Below are 9027 nucleotides of genomic sequence, written 5' to 3'. Positions count from 1 at the left end.
GCAAGATATATTTAAAGTGATGAAAAAAAAAAAAAAAAACTACAACCAAGAATACTCTATCCAGCAAGGCCATCTTTCAGATTTGAAGGAGAGAGAGTTTCGCAGACTCCACACTTCCACTGCAGGGGGTGCAGGCTCAATCCCTGGTCGGAGAACTAAGACCCCATATGCCATGTGGTGTGGCCAAAAAAAAAAAAGAAGAAAGAGAGAGACAGAAGGCAGGAAAACAATTTAATTTATAATTGCATTAAAAAGAATAACATACCCAGGAATAAACTTAACTGAGGAGGTGAAAGACCTATACTCTGAAAACTGTAAAACACTGATGAAGGAAATTGAAAATGATACAAAGAAATGGAGAGCTATCCTGTGTTTTGGGGTTAGAAGAGTTAATATTGTTAAAATGCCCATACTACTCAAAGCAATCTACAGATTCAGTGCAGTCCCTATCAAAATACCAATGGCATTTTTCACAGAACTAGAGAGAAATATGTCTAAAATTTGTATGGAAGCATAAAAATCCCTGATTAGTCAAAACAATCTTGAGAAAGAACAGAGCTGGAGGTATCATGCGCCCTGATTTCAAACTATACTATAAAACTACTGTAATCAAAACAGTATGATACTGGCATAAAAACAGACATCTAGATCAATGCAACAGAATAGAGATCCCAGAAACAAACCTAAGCATATATGGTCAATTAATCCATGACAAAGGAGGCAAGAATATACGCTGGGGAATGGACAGTGTCTTCAGTAAATGCTGTAGGGAAAACTGGACAGGTACATGCAAAAGAATCATAATGAACTACTTTCTTACACCATATACAAAAATAAAATCAAAATGGATTAAAGACTTAAAGGTAAGATCTGAAACCATAAAACTCCTAGAAGAAAACATTGGCAGTACACTCTTTGTCACCAGTAGTAGAAATATTATCTTTGGATCTGTCTCCTTAGGCAAGGAAAACAAAACCAAAAAATAAACAAATAGGACTATATCAAATAAAAACTTTGTACAGCAAAGAAAAATGTCAACAAAATGAAAAGTCCACCTACTGAATGAGAGAACATATTTGCAAACAATATATCTGATAAGGAGTTAATATCCAAAATATATAAAGAACTCATACAACTCAACATCAAAAAAATCAAACAACCTGATTAAAAAATGGACAGAGGACCTGAATAGACACTTGTCCAAAGAAGACATACCGATAAACAGATACATGGAAAGATGCTCGGCATAACTAATCACCAGAGAAATGCAAATCAAAACCACAATGACGTAACACCTCACACCTGTCAGAATGGCTATCATCAAAAAGACAAGAAAAACAAGTGTTGGCAAGGATGTGGAGAAAAGGGAACCCTAGTGCACTGTTGGTGGAAATGTAAATTGGTGCAGCTGCTATGGAAAACAGAATGGAGTTTCCTCAAAAAATTAAAAATAAGACTATCATATGATCCAGCAATTCCACTTCTGGGTATTTACCCAAAGAAAACCTAAACACTAATTGGAAAGGATATATGCACTGTATGCACCCCTATGTTTATTGCAGCATTAATAGCCAACATGGAAGCAACCGGAAGTGCCCATCAATAGATAATGGATAGAGAAAATGGCATATATGTGTATATGTGTGTATACATATATATAAAATGGAAATTACTCAGCCATAAAAAAGAATGAAATCTTGCCATCTGCAAAAACATGGATGGACTTAGAGGGCATTACGCTAAGTGAAATAAGTCAGACAGAGCAAGACAAATGCCATATAATTTCACTTATACATGGAAAGTAAAAAACAAAACAAGTGAACAAATATAACAATAAAAGAAACAGATTCATAGATATAGAGAACAAACAGGTTGTTTCCAGAGGGCAGGTGGGTGGGGGGATGAGTGAAAAAAGTGAAGGAGATCAAGAGGTATAAAATTCTAGTTACAAAACAAATGAGTCACGGGGATGAAATGTCCAGTATGGGGCATATAGTCAATAATACTGCAATAACTTTGTATGGTGACAGATGGTAACTGACTTGTTTGATCACTTAGTAATGTACAGAAATATTTTTTTTTGTTTTTTTTCTTAATTTTTATTGGAGTGTAATTGTTTTACAATATTGTGTTAGTTTCTACTGTACAGCAAAGTGAATCAGCTATACATATACATATATCCCCTCTTTTTTGGATTTCCTTCCCATTTAAGTCATCACAGAGCATTGAGTAGAGTTCCCTGTGCTATATAGCAAGTTCTCATTAGTTATCTATTTTATACACAGTATCAGTAATATATAGAAATATTGAATCACTATGTTTACATCTGAAATAACATAGTGTTGTAGGTCAATTATACTCCAATTTTAAAAAAGGAGAGAAAGAAACACAGCTGTCAGTGTGATATGAAGAGGAACTGATGGCAACTGAACACATGGTGGGGTAACTTACAGGAGGGGAAGCCTAAGACTAGGAAACATGAATCTTTTGTAATGGATATATATATATAGTGCCATTTGCTCCAGATAAGTGAGGCATCATCTTTATTATACTGGACTGTACGCATGACTGCTCTTTGCTCTATAGGGAGACACTATATCTTCCAAGGCTGTTCACTATATAAACTTCCTTAGATGAAGCTAAGAAAGATAATCCAGATTAAAGGAAGTCAGTATCTCTGCTTGCAAGCCATGAAGAAACAACAACGATACATGGAGAATTATCTCCCAATAGTAGTTACTAGCAAATTCCCCTTCCTCACCTTTTCATATAAATACTACGAGTATCATAGGGTTTAATTGTGTGTGCTTTGATTTGAAGTTTATGAATGTGAATGTGGACATTCTAAAACCTTTTCTGCATGGTGATTATAATGGACCACTGCAGCAATGCTTAAATGCAAAGGTAAGATGCCTATGGTCATTTTATTCTTTTAAGAGTTGTAGAAATAGACCAGCCTTTGCCTGGGCCCTTGTAGGTTGTACTTGGTAAGTGTTTACCAGCCCCACCTAAAAGAGTACAGATAAGTGTCCACCTGGTTTAACCAGGCTACCCAGAATGACAGGGCAGGCACCAATCATAGGAATCTAGCATAGGGAGTTACAAATTTAAATGCCTAAATTGGCCAGGCTGGTAGGTAAATGAGTGAGTTGGTCAGTTGTAATAACTAGAGTAGTAGCGACCACAGCAACAGGAGAGACCATGATCCATCTGAAGTTGGTGGCCACTTCTCAGCTTCAACTGATTATTTTCATGTAAGAATGAGGGTCCCAAGTTGCTTGATTTTTTTCCCCAAAGAAATTGGAAATGGAACTTCTATGTGATATCATTTGCTCCTTTAAATGTTGACAACTAATGCAAGTTTAAAGTATTACAAGTGCCCAGGAGAAAACCCAAAGGAATAGTGGGTTGGAATTGAGAGAGCAGGGTCATAAAGGAAGGAGTCAGCTCTGATAGACCCCTTATCTCCTCTTCTAAGGGGGTAACTAAAACCTTGGCTGACCATAGTCTTAATAGGTAAACCCAACTGATTAGGAGAACATAAAGTTAGGAAAAGTAGATGGAGCTCTGCTAGAATCACTTTCCTGCCCTCTTGTCCCACCCTCACTTGTCCCACCCTCACACCCCCAAGGGAGGAAGAATAACTTACTTTATTGGGAATTTAGAAAAAGGAATTGTGCATGTCTGGATCAGTTCACTCCTCTTCCTCTCTTTGAGATTTGTCTACCTACAAAGAACACAAGATTTGTTCTCTTCCTTGATGTCTATGGCGTAAGATTTACAGTAGCCAATTTGCATGGCAGGGAGTGGTGGGGCGTGGGGGCAGGTCCCTGGGGCTATTTAGCACTACCAGAGACTCATTCCCTGAGTGCCACTCAACATCAATTTCTCTCAGTAATAAAGCTGACATGTTATCCTCCACCCTATTGACACTTCAGTCTATTTCTCAATTGTTTCCAAATTTGGGCAGGAATTAAGGTGTGGCATTTATTTATCCCTTCCAGCTCAAATGGGCATTATTATTATTTCCACTTTACAGGTGAGAAAATGGAGGCATTTGTTGATTGAGATCTATCTAGTTCCACATTCTCTGCTCCTAAAAACCACCAGTGCTATTTTTGCCTGCCTATTAGCCATTCCTCCTTCTTCTAGTATCAACATTTTGATCTGGGCTTCCCTGGTGGCGCAGTGGTTAATAGTCTGCCTGCCAGTGCAGCGGACACAGGTTCGAGCCCTGGTCCGGGAAGATCCCACATGCCACGAAGCAACTAGGCCCGTGCGCCACAGCTACTGAGCCTGCGCTCTAGAACCCGCGAGCCACAACTACTGAGCTCGCGTGCCACAACTACTGAAGCCGGTGCGCCTAGAGCCTGTGCTCCGCAACAAGAGAAGCCACTGTGACGAGAAGCCTGCACACTGCAATGAAGAGTAGCCCCTGCTTGCCTCAACTAGAGAAAGCCCATGCAGTAATGAAGACCGAACACAGTCAAAAATAAAATAAAGTAAAATAAATTTATATATAAAAAAATTTTGGATCTTACATGGAATTTTCACTGTACATTTGATAGGGGTAAGGTTGACTCACCCCTTCTTCCAGGAGTAGGATATTTCAGAGCTGGTCAGTCAGAGCAACAGAACCATCTGAATACTGTGATTGGTTCAGGAATGAACAGATGATACAAGCTTGACAAACTAGAATCAATTAAACTTAACCTGGTACAATGTTGGGGAAGAGACATATTCTCTTCCCAGTGGGGTCATCAGAAGAAAGGGATAAAAGCCTGGAACTTCTGACAGCCATCTTGCCACCATAAGGAGAATGTGTATAGAGCCTAAAGAGAGGAACAGAATGTAAAAGTGGTGTGCCAGTTAACAACAGATTGCCTCTTGGCTCCAAATTCACCCTTTATTGTCTTTTCTACAAAAATGTAGTGGGTCCTTACATATTTTTCTTTACCAGCTGTCATGATGTTACACTTTGTCAATAGAGAACACTGGAGAAACATGGCAGAAGAAAGGGTTCTGCTTCCCGGTTCCATGTGTTCACTGGGAATGGGGACCACTTCTCCAGTGTCTGCCACTTGCAACATCAGTGGCTTTGCTAGTATCTGCTCCTTCAGTGCCAGCAGCACCCAGTGGCCAGCAGCTTACCCTGGCACCTCCTTCAGGTACACTTCCTCATGAACAGCTTTCCCCAGAGCTTTGGGGATGAATTTCCCATAAGTTGCAGGGGGAAGATTTCCAGCAAGTTCCACGGAAACAGCATGACAGTAACTTATTTGCCTATCAGTGAGATACAACTGTGCCCTCTCCAACAAGGTCTGGATCTCAGGTGGGGAGATGGGAATGCCTAGATCTTTCTTGGGTGCTCTGTATCAGCCCCAGGAGTATTGCTCCATATACCCATGCATCCTGCATTCTTCAGGACTATTTACTTCTTGCCGGCCATTCCCATGTTACTCCAATCTCCTGTTACAGGTAATAATTGGTTTTTTTTCACTTTTTTATAATTTTTATTGAAATATAGTTGGTTTACAATGTTGTGTTGGTTTCAGGTGGACAGCAAAGTGAGTAATTCTTTAGGTTAAACTTTTCCTGTTCAAATGATCGTGTGGTTTCTCCCTTCTGGTGGGACTCTGAATGGCACAGATGGCGAGGGAGGCCAGGCCTTGATGGCTTTGGCTGGGCCAGAAGCTGCCTCTTCCTCTGGACTTTTCAGTTATGTAAGCCAATACTTTTCTTTCTTAATGGAGCTATTTTGAACTGGGATTTCTGCCTCTGACAAATTAAAGAATCTCAATTACATAAGCCACAAAAGGATAAGGAACAATTAAAGGAACAAGAAATGTTTACCCATAAAAAAGTCATCTTCCTAGAAGGCAGTGTGAGAACTATTTACATTTTCATCCTGTGAAAGAATTTGAATGTTACGATCAATTTGAATTGTATGACCATAAGATAATTTGTCATCTGATGACCAAATTAGAACCAATGGGTAGTAGTTACAGAGAGACAAAAATCTCAGCTCATCATGACAGCATAAGGAAAAACTCTCCAGCCAATTCAGTGTTCAAAGGTGAAATGAACTGCCTTGTCCTTTGGGAGGGCCCTGTCCCTGGAGGGGTTGGGAACAAGAGGTGACAGTCACTGGCAGGTATGCGATGGAAGAGATTTTTGCATTGGGTGGGATATGCAACTAAATGACCTGTAAAGTCCCTCCCAAATCTAAAATTCTACTACTAGATTGTGAAAATTCCTTAGTCCAAATCCTATTAGCCCGTCCCAGTTAAAAGAAAACCAGACAAGGGCAACATTGTGCATTATGTGAATCACTTGGGATTGGAACTTCGGGTACTGCCAGATGTTATCATCAGATGCAAAGAAAATGGACTAAGTCTTCAGATAGGGGTGTTTAAATAGACTTCTTTGCCCTGCTAAGAACACAATGTATTGCATGAAAAACAGGAAAGCAATTACTGTAAATAAAATCATTCTAAAAATAAGCATATCAAACACTTGGTTTTAATTTGGCCTGAGCATACTTACCTGACTCAGAATTAGATTGCTTAAACGAGAAGGTAAATGAAAAGTGCTCCAACATCCGGCTTCACCGAAGATATGGAACATTAAGCTTGGAGACAGCCAACACTGATTCTATTCTGGCTTTTTATAGTGTCCTTGGGGCAAGGGGAGGGGAAGGGGAAGAAGAAAAAGAACTTGATTTTGCTGAGCTTTGGCTTGTCCGAGTACAAAAATCAACAAAACAATAGTCACACCTACATCACAGAGTATGTGAAAGTTAAACAGGAAATGCCTGCAAAAATAGAAAACAATGTATTTGTCTATGAACATAATAGATATTTTGAGTCGGAATCTTTTTTTTTTCTTCAATTTATTTATTTTTGGCTGCGTTGGGTCTTCTTTGCTGCATGGGCTCAGTAGTTGTGGCTTGTGGGCTCTAGAGCACAGGCTCAGTAGTTGTGGCTCACGGACTTAGTTGCTCCACGGCATGTGGGATCTTCCCAGACCAGGGCTCAAACCTGTGTCCCCTGCATTGACAGGCGGATTCTTAACCACTGCACCACCAGGGAAGCCCGAGTCTGGATCTTTTAATACAAAGGTTTCTGGGCATAAATTACACTGAAAGCTGCATTATTTAGCCAGTATTTCCCAACACCCTCTGAATTAATATAACTTCTAAAGATATCCGATCCAAAACTAGCTAGTTCTAACATGTAGGACAAATTGGTTTAACATATACCAAAAGAAAAAGAAAAAGAAAGTGAAACTAAAACATATAGAAAATCAGTAACACAGTATACTCAAAGGCATAATATATTCAGAAAGTCAGAGACAACTTTGCATCTGACTGTATATGGAGTCATATACAGATGACTCTAGACCAAACATTTCAACAAATCAGATCACTTCCTTTTCACTATCGATAATTTTTTCCCCTTTTCTTTAAGAGAAAAAAAAAAAAAAAAATCCAACCACAGCTCCATCACAGTTTTTGTGGAGCAAAACTTGCTCTCAAGTTTAATTACTTACTTTGTCCTTATATTTACTATTGTTTCTTCTATTTATTTTTTTCATGCAGGCCGCATCCTGAGCAGGAAATCATTTTAAAACCTAATTCTTATGGATATCCTTATTTCAGGAACATTTTGTGACTGCTTATTTATTCCTTACACAGAGTGAGGGAAGGCAGAAATTGGTTAGGAACCAAGAAAGGTAGGGACTGCCCCTGGATCGAGCCTTTACAATTTGGCTTCCCGGATCAGTTAAAATCAGTTTCTAGATCAGATGGACCCATCCATGTTCAATTCACTCCAAAGCCTCGTGTATGGTTTAGGGATCGTTATCTGCAGCCCAGACCACCTCAAAGGAGCCTCAGCACACTCTGTCTCAGAGGAAAAGGGTTTGGGAAAGCACATTTGCAGAGGTTCTCCTGAAGCCTGGAGCAATGAAGAAGGCACCAGAGAAAGCATCAGAGGCCAAACTTCCACTAATAGTTTATTAATAGGCACTTGCAGAGGCTCTATTATAGGAAATGCTTTAGAGGCGAGACAATAGAAGTGGGGTGGGGACTTCCCTGGCGGTCCAGTGGTTGGGACTTCGCCTTCCAAAGCAGAGGATACAGGTTTGATCCCTAGTCGGGGAGCTAAGATCCCACATGCCTCACAGCCAAAAAAAAACCCCAAAACAAAAAGCAGAAGCAATATTGTAACAAATTCAATAAAAGACTTAAAAAGAAACAATGGTTCCACGTCAAAAAAATCGTGAAAAAGAAGTGTGGTGGCTAGGAATGAGGAGAACTCCAGGGGTGGTGTGTGTGTCTCCAGCAAGCCCCAGTGAGAAGGCTTGGGCTCTGTAACCTGGAGTGAAGAGATGGAAGGGGTGCAACATTCAAGAGGCTGGTCTTGCGAGAGGAGCTCTTCTCTCTGTTTAGCACAGGGAAAGAACTAGGAACTCTTCATAGTCAACACCTTGCATGAACCATGGAAGTTTTGCCAGGCAGTGGAAGGGAAGGCGTGCAGAGAATGCGGAAGCAGCCACCATGAGCACGGCCATTTTTTTTGGCTTCTGAAGCCCAGGAGAACTGGTGGTGGCCCATAAGTGACAGGGAAGCCAGCTTTCAGGGAAGATGGATCTCTCTGGATTAGGGTGTCGCCCCACACTGGCAATATTGGGGCATTGACATATGAATTGAGGCCTCAGTCGTACGGAAGACTTGAGGCCGCCACATTGGGGACGGCTCTAGCTGCAATTTACCATTAGCACTGGCCTGTTTTAATATGCTTAGAACATGGCTGATTAACCATGAGTATATTTTCTAAGGCGTAAAGGACAAAAAGACTCTTTGTTCCTTTCCTAGTGCATGGTCCTAAGGAAGGGCTTGCTGGGAAGTGAGGCCCTGGGAGGAAACAGGTTTTTAGGATTCAGGGATTCCACCCCACCTTCACCACGACTATACGTTTGGCCCTTTCCTTCTGGAGGGGCAACCCAGTCCCAGGGAAGGGCATG

This window comes from Eubalaena glacialis, chromosome 17, assembly GCF_028564815.1.
Source record: "Eubalaena glacialis isolate mEubGla1 chromosome 17, mEubGla1.1.hap2.+ XY, whole genome shotgun sequence".
In the NCBI taxonomy this organism is placed as follows: Eukaryota; Metazoa; Chordata; class Mammalia; order Artiodactyla; family Balaenidae; genus Eubalaena; species Eubalaena glacialis.
The sequence above is the reverse complement of the archived record's forward strand: the minus strand, read 5'-3'. Positions refer to the sequence as shown.